The sequence below is a fragment of the Kryptolebias marmoratus genome, linkage group LG16, assembly GCF_001649575.2.
Source record: "Kryptolebias marmoratus isolate JLee-2015 linkage group LG16, ASM164957v2, whole genome shotgun sequence".
Taxonomy (NCBI): domain Eukaryota; kingdom Metazoa; phylum Chordata; class Actinopteri; order Cyprinodontiformes; family Rivulidae; genus Kryptolebias; species Kryptolebias marmoratus.
In genome coordinates this window covers 27517039-27542560 of record NC_051445.1, presented here as the reverse complement: position 1 = coordinate 27542560, position 25522 = coordinate 27517039, and the positions used below count along the sequence as shown (strand labels likewise).

The window sequence follows — 25522 nt, the reverse complement described above, 5'->3', positions numbered from 1 at the left end:
GCCTTTCACAAAGAGTAAAAATATTCAGTGTATGTTCTCAAAGAAACTGGTAATTTTATCAGTTCCTGAAATGTTTCTCTAAGCTGCTGCAGGGTGGGTCAGAAATTATGTCATCCATGATAAATTCTGCCATACTTCCTCGCAAATGTGAAAAAAAAAAAAAAATCTGTGGAGATGATCTCACGACTGAGTAGCCACATCATCAAGACACATAATAAACTGAGTCAGTTATTCCATTTGTTTTAAGGTGGTATCTCACAGGGATAAGGCTGTTAGGAGATTAGTCCAATTAAATAAAAAACATTTTTTGTTTTGTTTAAAATTTGGACAAGTTTGGACATCCTTTTTTCCCCCTTATTTATTTTATTTGGGGTTATTTGTAGTTGTGTTTACTTGAATGTTGAGGACTGTCACCATCTATTTCTGGTTTATTTTTATTATTGTATTTGTAATGTATTTTTCTGTTTTTGTTTGTCCTTGTCAGCTGTGGTATATATATATAAATATATATATAAGTAATTCAGATATTTCAGATTAATCCCTAATAAGAAATCCTATGACATTTCTGCTAAAAAGTACCTGAGCTATTTAGTAATCATCATAGGTCCTGTCCTGCTGTCCAACACAAACATGGGGTCATAGATTCATGTAAAAACCCCTTTGGACACTTCTTTTTTTTTTTTTAAGCTCTCATGGTTTTAAAACGTTGAACATGGCTGCCAGATATTTAGATTGTTGTTACAAGGTTACAGAAACTCAGCAATTGTGTACAAGATTTAAACATCTGTTTGGTTTAAATAATTATTGGCTGTAGTGTGCACTATGAAGATAAAGGCTTTTGTTATGTTCCAAGCATCTTGCACACGTTTTTAGAAGAACAACAGGTAGTAGAATTCTGAAAGTTATTCAATGTGTATAGTTTGCTGTTTCTATATCTCCAGTATAGGCCCTTTGAAGGCTTCTTGGAACATTTAATGGACTCAATGCCATCTGCTGGCCGAGCTGAGCCTCCCTTCTTCCACACAACTGTCAGTATGTCATCATTTACAGCCAACATGTCCTTTCTGTTCGTCTCGTCTACAGCAGCTCTTACCATCAGTTCAACACACAGTCCAAAGGTTGACAGTGACACTATTAGTCATAGAGCCACTACGTGGTTTTATTAAATTGGGTTGCCTGCAGTCAAGGATCCCTGTTTATTGAAGTGTTAAAAGCGGCAAGGCTGTGTTGAGTTAAGTGTCACACCAAGGTCAGTCCAACTCCACATCCACACACGCTCTGAGACTTCAGCAGGTATAATGTGAACGCTAATCTGCAGGCCTGGAGCAGTGCGCTTAGTGATGAATAGGGATTATAGCGCTTCTTTAAATTCCGCAGCAGCTCTGACTGTTTTATGTGTCGTATCACTGATTTGCATTCTGAAGCTCGTCGGCAGCACAAAGCGGTGGTTTGTCCCCACGGGTGAGACACACTTTGACCACCACTGTGAAGAATCTTCAGGAGGCCCATCCCCTCAGGACAGCCTGTGTTATAAATCAGTTCTAAAATTATTTTGGGTGGCTGTTCTTGCTAGAGTTTCACTTCTGAACTGTTGCATGCTGTGATTTGTTCTGCGCGCCTATTGATCTGTAGGGCTCAGAGGTGAAACACACTGCAGAATAACAATAACAGAGTGATGGAGGGACAACTTGGAGGCTGTCTTTCTTCTGGAGGGAAACCACAGGCAGCAGTAGGAAGTGCTGGGGGTGTAGAAGGGGTGAAGGTGGAGGCATTGTTGTGTTCTCTTAGTTCAGGGGGAATTTAGGCCAGGCAGGGGTGTGAATATCACTGAACATTTGTCCACATGCACACGCACACACACACACATATAAACAGACCCAGAAAGCTGTATAAACAGCTGGAGTGCTGAAAGCAGCAGCTGGGCTCTTCATCCTCACTAGGTCACCGTGTTCTTCATCATGGCCGACAGTAAATGGATATGGTGCTTCTGCGGCATTATTCGCTTCTGTCCTTGTCAATCGATGAAATCTTTCCTCAGAAAGGTAGGTGCAGGCTCTGGGCTGTGTTTTTAACAAGGCTGGCAGAGGTGGAATGGTGGGGGTGGCGTGTGGTGTGGGTGTGTGGGTGTGGGGGGAGGGGGGAGCGGTTGATTCAAGGTCAGTAACAACAAGCTGAAACGTACAAACACCTCCCTCACCCTGCATCGCTTTACACACTACGAACTCAACAAAATTTGTTCCGCAACTTTGTGTTCCTGCTCAGGATGTTCAGCCAATTATCGAATGTAGGCAGCGTGAGGTCTGATTCAGCTCCGAGTGTGAAAACACTGGACTCATTTTTATAACGACCCGAGGCAGACTGGGCTGCGCTCATCTCACTCGGTTATTCTTCTGTTTCTGTCACAATGTTTGATATGCATTACCTCCCGCAGCTTTCGAAAAGCACATACAAAAAAACACACCAAAATGTGTGACTCAATTAGGAATAGTATGCTGACTTTTAGGAGCAGTGCATCATAGGACAGATGAAACTTGCAAAAAATCTACATAGACAACAATAGGATTTTGTTGAAATGAGTGAGAAACCCAGCTGTCTTTAGAGCTCTACAGCTCAGACATAGATCATTTAAAGTTTAAACGGGGCTCGGGAAGTTGGACTTTACATGACTGAACTGGCATTTAGATATCTTTAACAGTTTTTACATAATCACAGGTTAGGTTTTATGAGTTTTGGAGATTTTACCAAAAAATGTTTCACTTAAAGTGTGATGATGTCACATACTTTACCTTTTGAGCTGTCTACACCTTCCAAAAATGTTGTACAATCTTCTTACTCATACTCTTTATTAAGAATACAGTCCGGCAAGTGACAGACAGACGTGTGTGGTTACCATGGTTGCCATAATGAGCCACTGGCAGCAGCTGTAACATTTCTTTTGAACTTGGTTTTCTTTGCACATCTTATACAGATGTAAGCATCACAACACTGGCATTTTGTCAGCTTATATTTACAGAAAAGACTTTGCCAAATGTGACCTATGCTGGCAAAATGAGCTGGAATGAGCATAGGCTGCAGTGTTGAATAAGGAAAAACATTGAGATTTGTGTAAAAATGAGTTCATATAGTCACCGTCTTGAGACCTCGGTAATAAAATAGGATATGATCTTCCAAATGAATGGAGTTTAAAGCACTGATTAGACTATAGAATGATTTATTAAAATTAGCTTTATAGAGATGTAGTAGAGTGCTATATGAATGCGTAGATGGATAAATGAGGGCATATTGTGTTGTAAAGCACTTTGAGTAGTCTGGTTGGATAGAAAGGCGCTAAATAAGTACGGTCAATTTATAACCCTTATAATTTCCTTTGAAGTTGACCATTTTTCTCTGCTGGCTGCCATAGTTAATGATAACTCAGGATTGAAAAGTTCCTCAATGTGACTTATTTTGCCAGCACAGGTCACGAGTTACAATTGGGCTTCGAAAACAAAAGTTGATAGATTTTGACACTTCAGGCAGGAGCTGAACTGGTAGCCTTCAACATGTCTTTAAAGATGTTTTCTTATAATTTAAATGTTATTTCCTGCAGTTATTTCTAAAGTTTTCTAAAACCATTGTATGTTTCATTAAAAGTTATTACAGGTGACATGTCATGTTGTAATCAGGTTTTTTCTCTTTTGTTTTAAAATTGTTTTAAAACCTGTTGTTTTTCCTCATTTTTTCTAAAGCAGAGAATGAAGTATATTTAACATATATATACATTTATACTTATTGAAATGAATAGTTGAAGGTCCTGAGTTCAAATCTTAGATGGGACCTAGCATTGTGCAGTATTCTTTTTTAATACCATTAAGCCTTTCTCAGATCATTTTTGAAGACTGCCCATCCCTACTAAGATCTTTCTGTGTGGAGTTAGCATTTCCTTTTCATGTGTAAGTGGATTTTATTTAGACACTTTTAGAAAACGCTTCATGCCAGGACTTAGACGCCTTCTAACTGCCTCTGTGAAGCCAACCTACCCCTGATGTGACTTTGTGCCACAAACTGAGATAATAACATTGGTGAAATGACTGACATATGTGAAAAGGTAAGCTGGCTTTGTAGCTCAGTAATGTTAGAAAATGATAACATAGAGTGATGGTCTTTGTGACTACCTGGTCATAGTGTTAAACAACAACAAACAGGTTTATTACTGAGGGAAGATCAATAATGACGCACAACAACTTTATATTTAGTTAAAAAAAATTAGTTAACTAAGCAGAGTTGTTAAACTGAGTTAATGCATCATGTTTTGAAAACGATTCGAGCGAGACGTCCGTCACTTATGTTATGTTCCACATCAACGCAGCTAAGTTCTGCAACGCTTGCTTCATTTCTGTAAGCTGACGTGTCTGCAGGACGTGGCCGACTACATCTGTGATTTATAAACAACCAGAGGCAGCATAAAGACAAATGGTCTTTGTGACAATTTTGTGAAACTGTTTTTTGTAAAAGAGCCTTCTGAGTACTGTGGTTTCCAGCCACAGTTCTTTAGGTAGAGCTGGCTGATCTAAGATAGTAATATTTGATGCTTTATTGTGATATGCTATATATATTGTGATGTAATTTGTTTAAACCTGCCTGTAATAATGTTTAATCCAACACTATAGCCTAATGCAGTCTCTGTATTGGAAACCCTATCCTGTGATGCATTATTAGCAATGTGTGTGTTTGTTTGTTTGTTTGTTTGTTTGTTTTTGTTACATTTTTAGGACTATTTATCCTATACGCACAAACTTGTCAGGACACACTTTTACGTTTTGTGACCAAAGCCCAGTCCTCATATGTTCAAATACCATTTTTGGGTTTGGGGTTAGGTGTGTGTGTGTGTGTGTGAGTGTGTTAGGCTTCAGATGTCACACAATCCTGACCAGAACAAAATTGGTATAAATGAATATAAGTCTTGACTAGGCACTCAGCATGTGACATTACAAACCCAAACAAAAAGAAACAGACAATACCAATGTGTGAACCACAAACAATTATTTTTCTAATAAAACTGTCATGACTTTTAACAGTTAACTCATGAGGCCTCTCAGGTCATTCCTGATCTCCTTCTGTCTTGTCATTGTGTTAACACACACCTGTATGCTCCAGAGCAGCAAACTGACAAAACTGCTTTTATAGAGGTGCTCACAATGATGATGATCAGTTCGTCAATACATTTGATCAGCAGTACCTGGATGATATTCACTGCTTCTGCATTTTTTCTTAGTTTACACCTATTACTGACATTTTGTGCTATGTCGTGCTGTTGAACTGATATGTAAAAACTAATACTGCACAGAGGGGCATTAACTTTTTCCATTTAACTCTACATTCGTACAGCATTTATACATTTTGTTTTGAATGTGAGTGACATTTGTAGTGGTATCACAAAGTTTTAGTATCTGTGTCAGACTGACGCTAAAAATTTTGGAAACATTTCATTTCCCACCTCCAAGAATCTCATCGCAGACATGAAACTGACTGATTGAACGTCACCTATCAGCAGTGCTGTACATGTCGGATGTTTTCATTTCTTTCAAAAAAGATCAGAAAAATAAAAAAAATAGATTTGTTTGCATGGGTTGGACTCTTTGACTGTGTAGGACGCATTCAGAGCTGCAGGTGGATTTGATAGGCCAGAATATTGCTGGGCAAATCCAGGTCAGGGAAATTCACAGATGAGGATCAGCAGTTGGTCTGTTGGATCATGTGACTCAGCTAAATAAATCCTGTTAGAAAGCTGATTCAGGTTTGTGGTGGAGGAAATCAGAAAACCAGGCTGCAACATTTTCTGTCTTTTATTTGTATGGTGGCTGACAGGTGCAAATGCACAGCAAACGCCTGAACGCGCATGAATGATGCACACTCCAAAACACACAAACATAAAAAGTGAATGCAAAAAAAAAAAATGCAGCAAAATAAAACTACTGCAGTCACACAAAATAGACAGAAGCAAAAGGAAATATGCTGCAAACCCCCAAAATACCAGCAAGTAAGAAAAAGGATGCAAACTTACTCCACAAAACAGAAGTGCACCAGACCACTAGGGGGACTCCAGGCTGGATTTTCTCACTCCTTGGATTCAGGGGTGTCTTTCTGCAATTTGACCCGGTGCTGGCAGTCAGATGTCAGTCAGCCGACGTCTGTGTGCTCCTTCCTTCTAAACACGGTGGTTCACTTGGGGACCATCGACAAACTACCCAACCAATGACAACCCTAAATTTAAAAAATATAAATATTTAAAATGCTTTAAAATCAGATACAATTAGGTGTTTATTTGTCCAGTATAATTAAACAATTCAACATTAACCTTTGGACAGAAGTCCACATGACATGGAGGTTATTTAATTTCTACTTTTCAAGTATCATTGGTTCTGTAATTTGTTGATGGTACTGAAGTAAATCACCCTGTTTAGGAGGCGGGAGACACAGGGGTGGGCTGACCGACATCTCACTGCCAGCACCGGGTCAAGCGGCAGGAGTGATTTGTGACAAAAGGGTGGCAGCAAAGGTGAAAGGAAAGGTTTACAAGACAGTGGTGAGAGCAGCTATGTTGTATGGTTTGGAGACAGTGGGAATGACAAAAAGAAAGGAAACAGAACTGGAAGTGGCAGAGCTAAAGATGTTGATGTTCTCCTTGGGAGTGACAAGGGTGGACAGGATTAGGAATGAGGTCATCAGAGGTACAGCACAGGTTGAACGACTGGGAGATGAAGTTAGAGAGGCCAGACTGAGATGGTTTAAACATGTGCAGAGGAGGGACAGTGGGTGTATTGGTAGAATGATGTTAGAGATCCAGCTGCCAGGAAAAAGATAAAGAGGAGATATATGTTAGAGAGGACATGGAGGTAGTTGGAGTGAGGACAGAGGACACAGAAGACAAAGTTAGATGAAGGAGGATAATTTGCTGTGGCAACCCTAAAAAAGGGAACAGCTGAAAGAAAAATAAGACTTCTTACAGTTTTTTTTGTTTGACATAAGAGAAGGCATAACAGATTTACTTTTTTATTTTTTTTTTAATAAAAACTGAAAAAAAAGATCCTGCAGCTTTGCTATTAATTCTTTTTCATTGTTTATTAATAGAGGCTGTACAGTCCAAAAAAAAGTTAAAAAACAAAAACAACTGGACTTCTATTCTGTAGCTGAAGACGTTTCGCTTCTCATCCGGGGAGCTTTCTCAATTCAGAAATAGAGAGTGTGGAGCTGAGCTCAGGCTGTACAGTGGAGCAGTTGGTTGGCACTGTTACCTCACAGCAGTAAGATCTTGGTTTGACTCCCAGCTGAGTCCTTTCTGGGTGCAGTTTGTGTTCCATGTTCTTCCTGTTTAGGTGTGGGTTTTCTCCCACAGACCAAACCCTTGCGGGTTGGGTTAATTAGTCATTTAATTTGGCTTGTTGTTGGTTATTTCTTCATAATTAGCCAAAAGACTCAAAGGTTGACAGATGGAGTGAATTTATTTGGATAATCCTAAATATGAATTCACATAGTTTGGACAGTGGTTTGGTCATCTGGTTCTCTCTCTCTGTTAGAATCACACCATAATCTTTATATTTCTTTAGTTATGCCTATGACAAAATCAGGACACAAGATTACAACTGAACAGATCTTTGCAGATGAACATGTTCTCATAACAATGGCAAACATTCTGGCTCTTAGTGCAAGTGTCCATGTTTTTTTTGTCCACCAGCACCTTACCCGATGACCACTGGAGAAAAGCACCAGCTCCCCACAACCCCTGTTTGTTTCTTAATCTTACCGGAGGAGGATTTATGTCTTCATTTACCACAAAGCTGTAACTGGATCAGATTTGAAACAGATTGTGTTGAAGTCCCTCAGTTTTATCAGACCAGTGAGGAAAATTGAGCAAATATTTAGCACATTCAAAGTCACCCCAGTCCACATGTGTGCTCCAGGTAACCAAAAAAAAAAAAAAGACCAAACAGCAGAGAAACGACTCTTTGGTGGTTGAATCAATGTGGCTCTCCTATAGTGTGTGGCTGTGTTTAATGAGACATCATTTCAGCTGTTGGACTGTGTATGGTCTGTAGGCTGTTAGCAGCTGCAGTCACATTTCCCCCATTAGCCAACTGCATCATTACTAACAGTAAACCACAGTGGCTTCATTTTTAGGCACATTATACACCAGAAAGTCAATTTCATAGAACTTATATAGCAAGAATAAAATAATTCAACACAAACACCAATAAATTATTTCAAAAGAAAGGCAACTGTTGCTGCCTATCAATGTGGGAAGAGTTAAAGGTATATTCCAAACTAGTTGGAGAAAGAATATTCACAAGTAGAAAACATTTCAGAGAGCTGACAATCTTCTCAGGAGTGGACATCCTAGCAAAAGGTCAGACCACGATATCACTGATACCACACTGAACTGATACCATGTGCGCGTACTTGTATTCGTACTAGTAAAAATGTTCAGATCTCACAATACGGATACCGCTTTACAGCAGAGTGACAGTAGAGGAGGAGCAGTGTGAGCTGTGTGGAGGGAACTCAAAGTGAATGATGGTGACAAAAGCAAAGCGGACTGCAAATTCTGCTCAGTAAAGTTGTCACGAGGAGGGACGAAATCTAGCGGTTTTGACATCTGAAAAATCACTGTTTGCCAATGGCAGCGAGAAATGGCTACAGCTTCTCATTGAAAAGAGGAGGAAACCACAAGAATATACGAGCTTGAGGTTCTGACAATCTCAGGCGCTTTTGGAAAAAAAACTGTTGCTGTCTTGGATCAATTTGAGGCGTTAACATGAAAAGTCAGTTCATCTGATTTTCAAACATATTTTCAAAGTAGTTGTAAGAAGTTTAATGGCATTTATTGGTATGAGTGATGTGCGGTGGGGTTTATGTGTGGTGAGGCAGAGTCTAACAGACACACAGCTTAACTGTTAAATCAAACGCCCAGTATATTCCTTCATAAATATCTTAATAATGACAGAAAACTCTGAGTGCTGTTACTTTATTGGATTATTTAGGACAATCAACAAGGGTTTATTGCAAGTTTTGTTTTTTTATTTCAGTGCTCAGCTTTAAGTATCTCTCTCCTCTCCATCCTGCTCTTCAGTTTTTGTGTCTTTAAGCGTACAATATTACTTCAGAGCTCTGTTATTTCATATAAAGTTTCATATTCGGTAATCAATAAACAGTTAACTCAGTGTATGTGGGTGCCGCTGATCAGGAATCACCTCCCTGGGAAGTTAGGGGTTAAGAACTCTTTGACTGCAGTTTGATGCAAATAAAGTTTGGATTCAAAGTCCAGTTTTTCATCAGTCAGAACAGATCGTAAACAGATGGTTCAGAGCTCCTCACTTTCTGATTCTTTTTCGCTAAATGTTTTGGTCCATTACCAAAGAACAAACAGCAGAAGAATACTCTAACTAAATATAAAATCAATACTAATATTTGCTTTATTTATTATTGTTTTTTTATGTGATTTGGACTATGAGTCCGTAATAAAATCTATTTATCTATTTTACTATTGTGTGTTTTCTTTGTTTTCTCTTCTCCTGACCTCATATCACTGATTAATACTTGTTTTGGTACTGAGTATTGGAAAGTACTCAAATGTAAGTCTTTGTACTTCTTTAGAAGAAAATGTTGGATGATGCATGATGATGGGTCTAATTTGATCCCAGGTGTAAGGGCAGGTTTGTCTCATATACCTCTGTGATGGACTGTCTATTGTCTCTTTGCATGTGGTCTGTATATAGTATTTGAATAAATAAGTTGTATTAGTGTATTTTTATGTGTGTGTGCGTGTGTTTTGTGTGTGAATGTGGATGAGATTCAGAAGTCATTTGATTTAATTTCATGTATATATTGAACATATAATATATGATTCTCCCTTTCCAGCTGAAACACACACACACACCTCCCTCACACTTGACCTGTATGTGTATCCAGTACAGTACACATGTGGGGGTGTGCCTGCTGTATGTTTACAAATCCTGTTAAAATGCAAATGGCCTTCACGGCAGATGTTCTGGTTTTAACTGATTTCTGCCTGCCGCGGCCTGGAAATCGTCTCCAGTTAAGATCCAATCAGAACAATCTTCTTTTAGATTTCACACCTTCCTGCCTCACTGGAACACAATAGATATGGTGTGTCCCTGCAGCAACGAAGCTGCCCGTCAAGGTCATCCGTGACAAAGAAAGTAAGATCAATGAAAAAGGTGTAAGATGGGCAGGCAGAATATGGAAAAAAGTAATAAGTGCTTGATCTAGTGTGATAGAGTGTGGCGTTATTATGAAGACAACTTTACCTCATTTGGCAGCACAAGTACTTTTTTTGTTCATTTAGCTCAAAGGGTACATCCGTTAACTCATAGCACACTTTAGGACAGTGGTTCTCAAATATTTTCTGTTATGCCCCCTAGGAATAGGAAAACATTTTGCACACCCCTCCTCCCTCCCCCATTACACCAATAGACACACACACACTTTCTGCCGTGACTATAATAGCATCATTTGTCTATACATTGTTATAAGTACACCTCTGCATAACATTATATCCTTATTAACATTAAAGATAACAAAAATAAAGAAATATAGATCAACTTACAACAAAGAATAACTTTATTAACATTGTTTTTAGTCTGTAACAAAATAGATTTTAAGTGCATCAATTTCTCTGAAATTAAAAAAAGAAAATCCTTATTTAAACTATGAACATTTTTTGAACAACTTGAACCATTTGATACTGAAAAATAAAATAAAATATTCAATAAAGTTTTTTTAAATAAGTTTTTTTGCACTGAACAATTTGGTACGTCACCTTATATGAGTGCTCGCTGGTTTACTGAAGTAGCATTCACCAAGCGGGATGTTTGTTGGCAATATTCGGGACATTTTCGCTGAAAAAACTCAAGCGGCTTGTCGGCGTGATTGTGGTGTAATGTGTTCAAGTGACGCCTCAATTTATTTGGCTTTATGCTGTCCTCTGCCAACATTTTTATTCACAGTAAACAAACCAGTCTTTCCTCGTCTCCCACCGCAGTCACAGTGAAGCCAAACGCTACATACGCTTTGTCATATTTCCTCCTTTTTGCTTTTGGGTGACTTTCGTTTGTCTCATCATCTCCGTCTCTCTCCGCCTTTCTTTTCATCCCTGTTAAAATATTTTTTTCATGTTGTCTCTTGAGGGTGTTTTGTTTTCCCACTCTGCGGATACTGGGTGCAAAAGTGCACACTCTGACAATGAGAGCGTCACCGCCACCTACTGTAGTGGATGTGAAATTACACTTTATTCAAGTACTGCCAAAAGCAGGGGTGGCCAATCCTGGTCCTCGAGGGCCACCATCCTGCATGTTTTACTTGTTTCCCTGCTCCAACACACCTGATTCAGTGGTTAAATCACCTCTTCATGTTCTGCAGAAGCCTGTTAATCACCCATTTATTCAAATCAGGTGTGTTGGAGCAGAGGAACAAGTAGAACATGCAGGATAGTGGCCCTCCAGGACCAGGATTGGAGACCACTCTGTAAACCAGCCCAAAACTACAACAGTTGTGTCATTCTTCAGCTTTCCAAAGGACATGAAAGTTTGATGGATGTGGTTAGTTTAGTCTGGTGACTGACTGAGCAGTTATAGTTTTAAAGAGGACCACCTGAAATACAACCCTTCAATAGAAGACCCACCACCTTTGTGAAACAAAAACTCTAAAAACAAGTCATTAACATTTTAAACCACAGAAATGGACCACTGGAGTGTTTTATGATATTATTTAACTAAAAGGAAAACATTCTTTTTATATTTTATTTCACTTCCCCTTTAAACTTCCACTCCAGAGCTGTTTGGTCTACTTGGGCCAGAGTTTGATTTCTTTAGGCAGGTGTGAAAGCTCATCTGAAATCTGGTGTGGACCAAACAAGTGAACTCTGGTCTGCCTGAAAATTTAGGTTGTGGTTTGCTGGCAAGTGAGTCCTGGTACAGTTTGTTTACAGTGTGAAACTCAAACAGACTATCCAGCGAACCAAAGAGAGGACATGAACCAATAAGAGGAAGTGAGCAAGTTGCAGTCTCTCGTTCTCAGCATTTTTTTGGTACTGCTGCATTTGTCTCTTATATAGAACAGCATTCTCATACTGAGCAGTAGTGGTGTGCACATTGTTCCAAATGTCAATGTTTTCTATACCATCACATCAATACTAGTGTGATAGGAATTATACTTTAGTTTATTTCTCTTCTCTATTACATTTCTGTTTTCTGTCATGGCCAATCAATGAGCCAGGTTTTCTTCTTTGTCATGCTTTTACTTTTTCATGGTCAGAGCTCATTTCAGGCAATACCGCACCTAATGAACAGCTGTTGTAGCTGCATCATGTTGTCCAGGCAGTTTGGTCCGCTTTCAAAAGTGAATTGTCCTGGTGTGAAAGAGCCCCATGGAGCATGGATTATGGAGCAAGAGGCAAAAGCCTTCATCCAGGATAGGCCAACAACAAGCCAAATGAGTGCTAATTTTTAAAAATTGTTTTTATGCATATAAAACAACTCTGGTCTGTCTCTTTAAAACTTTGTAAATGGTAATTATTTGTACTCAGAATTATAGGAGGTCAATGACAATCATTCATTCATTCTTGCAACATGTTTTATTGTAAATTCAAGGTTTTTTTTTTTTTTTTTGCAAAACTTGTATTTATAATACAGTACAATATAAGGCAATACTGTAACACATTCTTTGAAGAAGTATCCCTGCTTTTCAGCAGCTGACAGAGAAAAATGTTCAATTTCAAAGGAAATTATTAGAGTTAGAATTAAAAGGTTAATTTCTGAAGACATACGTGTTAATTTTAAGGGTAGATTAGGAAGATCATATGCTATTTCAGTTAGGTGGATTACTAGATGTTGTCTTTATGGGCACGTTTTTTTGCTAATCAAAAAAAGACAAAACAAAAATCAATCTTTCCTGCACTTCAGCCTGTGCTCATTATGACTCATTTTGTCAGTACAGGTCACATTATAAAAAAGCCATGACATAGAATCAAGGCTGTCAAAGATAAAATTATAGCAGTTTGCTATCTCAATGTTTGCATGTATGTTTTGCATCTAATATGCCAATTGTCCAAACCGTTATTTACATTTAAATTCTGCCTACTCCAGATCACAAGATTAGTTTATTGGAAAGAAATACATGAAAGAGATAATATGCAATAAATTATGAAAATCAAGGAGAAAATACAACATTTTTGTCAGTTTTTTAAAAAGCAATTCTCAAACACGTAAACAACTACTATTACAACAATGCAGATACAATGACAAAATTCAGTGACTACCACATCAATTTATTACTCAGTATATGTAAAATTACAACCATTTTTATGTTTGCTATAGTCGCTTGGAATCACTTCAACAAAGGTTTTGAGGAAAAATCTCATATAGTGAGTAGAACTGAAAGTATAATTTGGATATGACTTAGCTACGCACCAAATTTTAGCTCAGTATCTGTAACACTCACTGCTTTTGTGGTTTTGGAAGGGCAGTCAGTTGTGGCAACCGTCTTGAATTGGATTTACAGCAAAATTTCATCTTTTGTAGAAGTGCCTGTAATAGTTACTTTCTGAAATGTTTTTTTTTTTTCCACGTCTGTCAATTGAGATGTCCTGATGCATGCTGAATAATCCAAGTAGAAAAATCTAACAATGTTCAGTCAGGTCCTCTGTCAGGTAATCATCCAGAGGACCTGAGTCAGCATTGTTAGACGTCAATTGAGATATTTTTCTATCAAACACAACAAACAAACACACACATACACAGACATGGGTAAAGAGGAGCACAGGGGAAATGCGAGTGATAATTATAAATAGTGCCAGGCGTACTTCCAGTTGCACCAGTAAAAAACCAGCAGTAATAAAGACAGTAGGTTAGTAAATGTTGAATTGATTCATCCAGCAGCTTGCATCTGTAAGGATAATTGGAAACAACAAACAACTGTATACACAGAAAGCAGCTGCCACACGTCCAGTCAGCAGGAATAATCAATACATGACATAAAATATTTATGATGAGGGAAATGGGTTTTGGTATCTTGATAGCATTTTATATCCTTTATTTATGCTCCTGTAACGTTTCTTAGTGGCTTACTGTAATTCGATTTTAACAAACTATTTTTTATTTTTGTATTTTTATGGATGTATTTATGAGTTTTAATATGTCTGTGTGGCAGAGTGTGACAACTGCGTCTTGAAAATAATTGAGAAGAATGAATTAAGGTTCTACTGCAGTGAGGTGTGAATGACACCAGCTGAACTGTCAGTAGTTAAGGTCAGGACTTCTTTCCCCCTCTTAAAAATGTGTTCATTGTATTTAAACATTCCATGTTAAACATAAGCACTAAAGATTCCTTATTACCATTCAGCCATTATTCTTCTATTTACATTAAGATTTTTGATTTGCTTCTTCTCCTCCTGCTTTAGAAAAACCTGGTATAAAACAAACATCAACACATGCAGCTCAATCTGTAATATTGTGCTATCACATTTGGTAGCCAAACATCATACAATGTTGCTGAAAGTTTAGAAAAATAAGTAAATGTCCTCATAGATAACAATAAAATTTTGGTGAAATGATAATAAAACCCAGCCCTCTTTCTCAGACAGATTTCACAGTGGAAACATCATTCAAAGATCAAACAGGTCACAGAAAGTTGGACTGTACATGACTGAATTGACATTTTCATATCTTTAATGATTTTCACACAATTACATTTGAAGATTGATGGCTTTTTGAAATTTCACTGCAGAATGGGAAACTTAGTGTGATGGTGTCTAAATTTTACAAAATTTCTGCAAACAAACCAGTTATGTTCATAATCTTTACACTTCTTACATAGTTTATACATCAAGACGTAGGTATTTTTGTTTTCTGTCACTCGGTGTATCTCTAACTGCTATAAGACTGTTGGTTTTCTCTCAAATTTTCCTCAACATAATGTATCTTTACATTTCTGCGTGGAGCATTTCTGAAAGAAAAAGCAAGTATTACAACAAGCAGCTAGTCCTGGTATTGCCAGTGACAGTTACTCATTTTTGTCTAGTTTCTACAGCTGGTGAATTCTTAAAAGCATTAAAAACAAACAAAGAAAAATCTTTCCCATACATCTCAATCATTGCTGCTTCAATCATATTTCAAAATTTCTGCCGCAACTTGTTTCCTTGTTTGTCTGTATTTACTAAGTGTTTTCTTTTCCTCTGGCTTGACTTGCAAGTCTTTTAACAAGTTTACAAAAGAAGAAAGACAAAGCCAATTTAAATATTTGTGTTAGCATAAAGTTCACATTTGGTTATATCACATTTTGAATAGGTTTAGGTGGTTTGACTGCATGTGGTCAGGCCTGAAGCCTGTTCTCATTTCTCACCAAATGAGAACAGCAGCTCTGCTGATGTTTCTGGAATAACGACAATACATTCTGACATCAGAACTATAGTATTATTTTGATATCAACACCTCCACACAACAAACAATATTTGCAGTTTTGCCCATGCTTCTGAGCCTTTACACAATCCAAACCATTTGACTTGTTGAGGGATATAATTTCTACAATTATGTTTTTAATCTTGCTAGTCTGTTCATTTTTTTGTAACTGATTTTCCTGCTCAGTTGCACAGGGACCTGGTGTCTACTTTCTTGACGTTAATGGGAGAGAGGCGGGGGTACACCCTGAATATGTCATCAGTCCATCATAGGACTAACACAAACAAGATACACAACCATCACACATGCACACTCACTCCTAAAGTAAATGGACTGTATTTATATAGCACCTTTCTAGCCAACCACTCAAAGTGCTTTACAATACAATCTGCCCTCATTCATCCATCCTCACATTCATACAGCACTCTACTACATCTCTACACAGCTAATCTGACTAAATCCTCCTATGGAGTCTAATCAGTGTTTTAGATCGCATTCATACACCAATGGGGCAGACATCGGAGGCAATGAGGTGTTCAGTGTCTTACCCAGGGACACTTTGACTTGTAGCATACTGGTGGAATTGATCCTCCAACTGTTTCATTGGAGGATGACTGCTCTAACCACTGAGCCACAGCCATCCCCAAAGTCAATTTAAAACCTCAAACAAACTTATAGAGCATGTTTTTAAATTGCGGGGCAAAACCAGAGTACCCTAAGAAAATCCAGTACCACAACCATAGAAATAACATGAACACTTCACGCAGACAGAGCCCGGTTGAGAGGCAGGTCCTTCCTGCTGTGACTCAACAGTGCTAACTGTGCAATGCTGTCTGTCATGGTTCTACACAACTGTAAGTTCACCAGGGGGAAGGCTAGTGGCCTATTTCAAACTTAACAGTTGTGCTAGATTAATCAAATCCAAAAAATGCACAAAGATTTGCTTTATTCACAAGTGGCTTATTTGATATTTTAAAAAATTATTTAGCAAAATTATTTTACAGTACTGGGCTTTTAGCTAACAAGACAACATTAGGCTAATTACCCACAGTAGGCCCATATTGCCAGACAACGTAGAATGCCAGTATTATTCATTTACTGTGACAAACAAAAACGTGTTTTTTCTCTTGTAAATGATATTAAGATGCTCTAGCAGTACTTCCATTTTTAATGCTTTAATTCTTTGTTTAAAAGAGAGTAAGTAAAAGTTAATCAAAAATAAGTATTATAGTTTATATTCACTGTCCTTATCAGAGTGCTCTGCAGTTCCACACTTGTTATGGAGTGCACATAAACCACACGTACAAGGTGACAGAGCCAGATATCTGACTGGAAATAGCTGGACTGACATATTATTTTACAACTCTCCATGTTCTCAATGAGGTTAAGATTTACAGAGTCCAAATACTTTAATGTTCTGATTTTCAACTCACTTTGTTATCAATTTTCCTATATGTCCCAATGCTCCTTCATGCTGGAAAATACACAGATCATTAAATTATGCCTAGACTGCAGAAGGAAGTTGTTCTTGAGGATGTTTTCATCCCACCATTCATTCATTGCATAGGTTTTAAGCAGAACTGTGTGTAAGCCCTTTTTGTATAGTTCCCTGAGATGTCTTTTGTTGTGAATTGACACTTTACAGTAAATAAATAAACTGAAGTGAGTTGAAGTCCCTTGGATAAAAAGCAAATCAAAGTCCTAAGACTGACAGTGAAGTTGAAATAAAGTTAGTTTTTATGTCTGTGTACATTCTTAGTCAGTCATCCATCCATCCCCCGCTGGTCGGGTCGCGGGGGCAGCAGCCTAAGCAGGGAGACCCAGACTTCCCTCTCCCCAGCCACTTGGGCCAGCTGCTCCAGGGGAATCCCAAGGCGTTCCCAGGCCAGCCGAGAAACATAGTCCCCCCAGCGTGTCATTGGTCTTCCTCTGGGCCTCCCCCCGGTGGGACGTGCCCAGAACACCTCACCAGGGAGGCGTCCAGGAGGCATCCTCACCAGATGCCCGAGCCACCTCAACTGGCTCCTCTTGACGTGGAGAAGCAGCGGCTCTACTCTGAGTCCCTCCCGGATGACCGAGTTTCTCACCCTATCTCTAAGGGAGAGCCCAGACACCCTGCGGAGGAAACTCATTTCAGCCGCTTAGTCTTAGTCAGTCAGGACATGACAAATCCTAGGAGTTTACAAAACAAGGCAACTGGACTTTTTTTCTGTAGCTGAAGACTTTTTGCTTCTTATCCAAGGAGCTGTGTCATTTAAAAAGGAAGGTGTCGAGTTCCAAGTTCATTAGGGTCTTTGTAAGCCTCATTCACAGCAGTTGTTTTGGCCACATTCATGAAGGTGAGAATTAGGGTGAAAAATGATGGAATATCAAGCTTAATACTCCATTGTGGGCTTCGGAAACTGAAACCTTCGACCTCTGACTCTGTTCAAAGTCGGTCTTTCTTTTATCACATAAATGGTACCCTTCCCCACATCTGAAACTGTCATCTGTCTTCGCTGTCCAAAATATGAACATTTAGTCCTCAAAAAGTGTCTTTTATCCTTGAGATGTAGGTAAACATGAAGAGTAAGGATGAGTGCTATTATTACCGCAAAACCTGAAATCTTATTTTAAAAGGATTTAATTACTTGTGTTTCGACCTTTATTACATCAGACCAAACATAATTAAGTTTTCTTTGGAAAGTTGAGGAAGTAAAAAGTTTTTAATGGCCTACATTTTTACAACGCTGGATATTTGCCCTGAAGAAGGAACATTAATCCTGGAGATTCTTTTGTTCCTGCAGATTATTTTCTGTCTTATTGCAGCTTCTTAAAGCAACAGCGAAAGCTTCAGCTTGGCCGGACACCAACCCTTCAAATAAGGTCTGATGGCCCAGTTACCTGTACAGCTCATCTTCACTTAGTGTTGCTGATCTCAGATGGACACAGGATCATGTTGTGGCTGCATCACTGTAAAGTTAACTGATAGCTGCTGCTACTGCTGTAGAGGCAGTTTGCTTCCTTAAACTCCTCTGGGCTGTACCATTTCAAAGCAGAACAGGGGCCTCCTGAGTTTAAAGACAGTCTGTGCGAAAAAGCTCTTTTTATCTTAGCTGACTGCTGCAGCGCACCCATCCCTACCCCCACCCCCACCTGCATCCAGTTGTAGCCGCTAGCTCACAGTCTCCCAGGCCATTTGACCTAATACCTCTCGCCGCCTTGGATTTCTATCCCCCCTCTGCTTATAGTACAATCTTGTCATTTCCAGCTTGTAGAGGGAGGGAAGGGAGAGAGTGTGAGTTGTGTGTGTGTGAGAGAGAGAGGGAGAAAGAGAGAGAAAGAGGGAGGGAGATGTTTTGAGCTGGTTTGCAGGGAGAGAGGTTGGCCTGAATGCGTTCTGTCTGCTCTTCAGAGACATCCAGGTGAGCTGTTTCCTCTTGGAAGGTAAGGGGAAGAGTGAGACTGGTGCTCCTTTTGTCCCGCATCCCTGATCCCAATCTCCTTTACTCCCTTGCTTTGGATACAGCCCTTCTGTTAGCATCTCTCTGTGTGTGGATGTGTGTGTCTATGGATGAGTATGAACGGTACCCTCCAGGCACACAGCACACACACATAACACTGTACGAGATGTGCAGACATGGCAGTGTATGTGTATGTGTAGATTAGATCTGAATCAGAGAAGATTTAGTGCATGTGTCTAAGGTTTATTAATGACGGTGTGTCATGCTAACCGAACTGGACCACCTGAGTGTCAGTGTGTCTCAGTGGAAAGGATGTGACAAGACACTTCGGGTATAGAAAGGAAGTTGGAGGGAAAAGGGGTAAGGCGATTTGTGTCTGCAGTTTGTAAAGACCTCAATTCTGCCCTTTGCCTTTAATAACAACAGCACAGTGAGCACCTAATCTCTGCTGTATTAGTAGGACATGTTTTCGTTGAGGTGGGAAAATGCGTGCTTATGTGTTCAGGGCTAATGGAACGGGATGCCCTGCTGCAGCATTTTTTCTGCTCACTTTACAGTATGTCATCTCGCTTCGGGGCAAATTTGCAACATGTTCTTCTTTTTCCGAGCCCTCAGAAATGGAGTGTGGGTACTGTGGGGATGACCAAGGAGACAGTGACAAGTCGTTCGCCATCTGCACGAGTATCTTATGGACTTGTAGAGAAGATTTTTGCAGGGCCATATGCAGCTACTTGGGAAGGCAGTAGGCCAGGCTGTTGGAAAAACAAGATGGACTCAGGAAGGATGGCTACAAATCTTCAGTTACATTCACACTGCAGGCAAAAGTGACAAGAATCCAACTTTTTGTTGCCTATATGTGACCTGTATCAGATTTTTTTAAGACACTCTGAACATGACAAATGAGATTTTTTCAAATCAAGCCCAGGTCACTTTTATACGTGCTCCTAAATCGAATACATATCTGATTTTTTTCAGAGTGGCCCGAGTTGGTCATGTCGCATTTCATTCTCCTTTTACGTCATTGAAATGTGACAGACATCACAAGTCTGTGCCAGATTAGGCAAGATCAAATGTAAATATGAGAAGAAACAAGTATGCTGGTAACTGCTGATGGAACTAGTCAGTGGAACAAGAGTGCAGTTTTGGACTCAATTAGTATTAGGGGTGACAGTTCTGTATAAGCTAAACTTGAGTGGTCTTGTCATAACGAGGCTGTTTTTCGACCTCGGCAAACAGCGTGCTGAGTGCAATGTCACTTCTTCTTCTGAGCACTTTAAGGCTGTAGACTGTTCCCACTGAAGTCTGATAGTTGTTCTAATGTGAACAACCACACAGACAATTTAATCTCAGCAAAAAATATAAAATGTGCAATAAGACCTGCACTTTAGACAGTGAAGCAGGAGTGTCTGTATTATGTATACCCTGTTCTGTCAGAACTAATTTCCAAGTATTTCACATTATTGTACTTAGTTTGTTTCTGCAGTCTATTACAATCCATCAGAATGTTCATATTGCACACATTAATATTGCAATAGCAATAAAGTTTTAATATTATGCAGCCCTACTAAACATATTAGAATGATTATATAAAAGCATGAACCCAATAAACTTTGCCCAACACTAAAAATCAACAGATTCTTTGCCAATCAGTTTCAGTGACAGTATCTTAACAAGTCATCTGTACAAGCTAAGCTATGTTTAGCACAACAATTTCACAGTGCCTGTGTTTGATTTAGAAACATGATGTTTTTTTTTTTAGATGTAATCCTTAAAAAGAGAGAATGTATAGGGTTGGGTCATACAGATTATCATCAGTTTGTTCTTATCTGTCAAACTAAACCATCTGTCTGTGACAACTTGCATACAGTGTTGTAACCAAAGTAACTAGCATGGTGTGCCACCATGTTTGGACAAAGAAGAAGATAACTCTTGCAGTGTTTGTTAATGTTACAAAGCTATGTAGCTCTAGTTTGCTATGAGTGTTGATGGAGACATTTAGAGAAAGACAGGAGATGCACTGCATCTTTATGGAACTAGAGAAAGCAGGAGAACGGGGTCTAAGAGAGGAACTGTGGTTCTGTATAAGGAAATCAGATGTGGTCTGTGAGGGTAGTGCAGACCGTGTACAAGGACAAGGACAGTGGGGAGATGTGTGGTAGGATGAACAGATGAGTTCAAAATGGGGATGGGATTACATCATAGATCAGCTCTGAGGCCTGTCTTGTTTGTTTGGTGGACAGTTTGACAACTGAAGTCAGGCATAAGTCCCCATGGACTATGATGTTTGCAGACAACACTGAGATCTATAGTGAGAATAGGGAGCAGGTGGAAGAGAGTCTGGAGAGGTGGAGGTATGCTCTGGTGAGAAGAGGAATTAAAGTCAGTAGAAAGAAGACAGATTTCACATGTGTGAATGAGAGGGAGACATGTAGAACAGTTTAGGGTGAAACAATACACAAAAATCCCAGTTCAATACATTTTTGGTACAGTTACAGTAAGGGGAACAAAATCAAAATGTCTTTGTTTTCACCTTCATTAAACAGTGAACAGAGAATGGAACAAAATAATGGGGTTGATTCAGCCCTACTCTGATCGACACAGTGTGGGTTAAGAGCCTTTACATTGAGTGGCCTCGCCCACTTTCAGCTAGCTTCTTGGAACCTACTCTGCCAAGGTTCCAAACGAGCCGAGACAAGCTGAAGATTTGATGTTAGGGCCATTGATTAGCCAGAGAGTGACTCAATCTCTAGAGTGTCCCCTTGACAAGGAACCCACCATTTTTAAAACCTCTCAAACACAGTATTCATTTTTGTTTTTTACTTTTTAAAAAAAATATACCCATTAAAATGGCAACATGTAAACTAACACTGTGATACTATGAGGAAGTGCAAACATTTCTGTGCTTGATGGAGCTAGACCAAATGGACAATGGAAAAAAGGCTCAAATTTTTTACCCCAATTCTTAAAATGTTGGGACATTGTGTAAAATGTAAATAAAAAGATATCACAATGATTTGCAAATCTCATGAACATTTTTTTTTATTTACAGTGGAACATAGTGAACATATCAAATGTTTAAACTAAGACATTTTTTTTTAAATAAAATAGGTAAAAAATAATAAAAAAATAGGGATAGGCCCATGTTTCCTACTGTCAAACATCCCCTCTTTTTTGACAACAGTTTGTAAAAGTCTAAGAACTGAGGAGACCAGCTCCTCTTTGCAGAGGTTTTGCTGGATGAGAACATGTTGTTCTAAAATCTGTATATATATTTTTTGCATTGATGGTGCCTTTCCAGATGTGTAAGCTGCTCATGCCAGAGGAACTAATGCACCCCCTTACCATCAAGAAGCAGGCTTTTGAACTATGCACTGATAACTGGTCTCCTCTTTAGTATGGAGGACTTGCATCTATGGTTATAAAAAAAAATTTCAAATTTTGACCTCTGTGATCATGGAGCACTTATCCACATTGCATCTGGCTTCTTTTTAACTCGATAGAGCCTTAACCAGAATTTGTGGATGACACAAAGAACTGTGTATACAGACAATGATTTCTGAGTCCTATCTGTCCATTACAATACAATATGAAATATAGGTGATGGGATATTCAGAGTCTTTCCAATTTTTTGGCGAGGAACATTATTCTGAAAGTGTTTCAATATTTTTAGTTGCAGGTTTTCACAAACTGGTAAACCTCTGCTCATCTTTACTTCTAAGAGTTTCAGCCTCTCTAAAATGCTTTTTAAAGGCTTAGTCCTCTGAGGCTACATTCACACTTCAGGTAAAAGTGGCCCAAATCAGATTTTTTTTTTCTCATATGTGACCCATTTCTGATTTTTATAGCTCTCTGAATGTCAAAAATCCATTTTTTCCAACCAGACCCTGGTCCTAAATCAAATACATATTTGATGTTTTTGAGAGCGACCTCACTCTGAATGTTAATGCTATATTTTATCTAACTTTTATTGGACTTCTATTTATTACTGGAGTAGGGTTGTATGAATCGATCCAAATATTGATATTGTCTTACCAATGTTTGTGTCAGATTGTATTGATAGTAATGCAATGGAATCGATACTTGAGGTTCTTTCTCTCTACCTTTAGTACTTTGCTTCCATTCCAAAAATGCAATTTAGGGCCAGAGTAGGCAGTTAACATTGGATGAACCAAGAATGGCAGATATATCTGTTGCCTCTGACTGCACAACAATACACACACTGAATAGCATTGACATTTACTCCTGTAAACACAGCGTTTGTGTCATGATGTCTTTTTCTGTGCATGTGGGTCAAATCAGGGTCATAGTACAGTGGCTGACAGGTGCAAATGCGCAGCAACCAATTAAACAAACAGCAATTTGTGTAATGAATTCCAAACAGGAAATACGCCACAAACACATGAATGATGTAAACTCCAAACACATAAACACAAAAAACAGATACAAAGAGCAAATGCTGCAAAAGAAAAATGCTGCAATCACAAAGCAAAAGGAAATATGCTGCAAAAAACAAAAAAATACTAACAAACACCAAAAACCCAGCAAGGAAGAAAACATATGGAAACTTATTCCACAAAACGGAAGTGCACCAGACCACCAGGGGGACTCGAGGTGGACTCTGCGGTGTCTTCCTGCTGTTTGACTTGGTGCTGGCTGTGAGACCTCTGTGTTTTCCTAATAAAAAATTAAAAAAAGACCTCTGGGTTTCTCCCACCTCCTAAACAAAGTGGTTCACTTTGGGACCATAAACAAGTTACCCAACTAATGACACTTAAAAAATAAGAATTAATAACCTCCATGTCATGAGAACTTCTGATGAAGATTGAATTCAATTGTTTCATTAGACTGGACAAAGAAGACACACCTAATTTTATCTGATTTAAAACATTTTAAAATTTTATTCAAATTTTTTATGAAAATACGGTCATGGAAAATAATGTTGAATTCTTTCTCTAGACTGGACTGATAAGACGCATCCACCCAATGAAACAATTCAACATTATGTTTTATTACCTTGTCTCAAGATCTGGAAGCTATTGAGTCAAAAAACTTTTTAATTTTTCAGAAAAATATTAATAACAAATATAAAATGCTTTTAAATCACATTCAATTAGGTGTTTCTTATTTGTCTAGTCTAATGAAACAAGTAGTTCCGTTTTTTGGAGTAAGATTCCATCTTTACATACTTGCTGGTGATTTTGGTTTTTGCAGCATATTGTCTTTTGCTTCTGTTTGTTTTGTGTGATTGCAACATTTGTCTTTTGCTGCATTTTTTTCTTTACATTTGTTTTTAGTTATGTGTTTGTGGCACGTTTAACCGTTAGCAGTTTGATCCACCATATGTTGTTCGTTTAGCTGGTTTGCTGCACATTTGCACCTGTCGGCCATCTTACCATAGGCTGTTCACACTGGAATCTGATGTGGTCACATATAAATCATAATGTAGACAACCCATCTATCCATCCATTTTCTTTACCCACTTTTCCTTTCCAGGAAAAGCAGGGAACTGATGTCTGTCTCCTACTGTCATTATGCAAGAGACAGGAACACCCTAGACAGGTTGCAAGTCCATCTCTATATCTAATCTTTAATCTATGCAGGGTACAAAGTAATCTCAAGACAATCAAGGCATTCTGGAGTGAAATGTACTGCTCAGTGTTAGAAAGTTTGGTCTCTGGTGCAGGTCATGGGTCCCCCAACAGGATAATGACCAAAAAGACAGTTAAAAACACCAAGAGTGCCTCAAAACAAAACATTGGACTTTTCCAAATATGTGGCATGAGCTTGAACATGAAGTCTGGAGAAGGAACCCTTTAAACCTGAGACAGATGGAGCAGTTTGTTCAGGAGGAGTGGGACAATATACCTGTGAACAGGTGCAGAAGTCTCAGAGAGAGTTACAGAAAGAACTTGATTGCCTTAAAAGTTTGTGCAACAAAATATTAGTTAACGGTACCATCCTTTTTGTCAAGGCCAATTTTATTAATTTGTTTTTTGTTTTTTTTTTTTAAATAATTCTGTTCAACCAAAACTCAAAAGCAATGACTGATTTTTCATTAGTTAATTTTAGGGATTTTTTTTTCTTCCTTTAATTACTTTTGTCAGTTTCTAGTTATTTCAGTGACCTGGAGTTGGAGATGGGCATCTGCTCCCCTTGTGACCCAGAAAAGACAAAGTGGGTAAAGAAAATGGATGGATAAAAAGAAGTTATTTTAGTGACATTTTTTTTTCTTTCTTTAACAAAAGGGTACAAACAAATATGTCCAGGTCTGTTTGTAACCTTAATAAAGGCAGTCAGATTAAGTCAGATGTGACTGTATGAATTATGAGCTTTCTACTTGTTTTCTGGGTGGAGATGGTTGAAAGCTAGGCTTATCTACTTTTGTACTCATAACACCACTTTATTTTAACTTCTGTTCTCCATGTAAGGAACAAAAACCCCAAAATTCTAAATAATCCACATCAGGTATATCAAGAACATCAGTGCCAACTGTTCTGGTACTTGAATAAAGAAATGAGGACATGAGAAAACCTTCCTCTGATAGACACAATATTTTCATTCAGATGCAACTCTCTAGAGATAGAGTCAGTGGCTTATGCTGTGATTCATATCAAGTGGCTTCAGAATAAA

General features: G+C 38.6%; 1 protein-coding gene across 4 annotated transcripts in view; it reads left to right on the top strand.

The window, feature by feature from the left end:
• Positions 1–25522, top strand: part of cdk14 (cyclin-dependent kinase 14) — a 257244-nt gene that overhangs the window by 34980 nt on the left and 196742 nt on the right. The window contains exon 1 of one of the 4 annotated variants that reach the window (XM_037980346.1): positions 18745–18853. The exons of 2 other annotated variants lie outside the window; for them this stretch is intronic. The gene's annotated coding sequence lies outside the window, so the exon portion shown is untranslated. Of the gene's footprint in view, positions 1–18744; positions 18876–25522 lie in introns of those variants that run through there. One more of the 4 variants, XM_037980345.1, reaches the window with a different exon arrangement.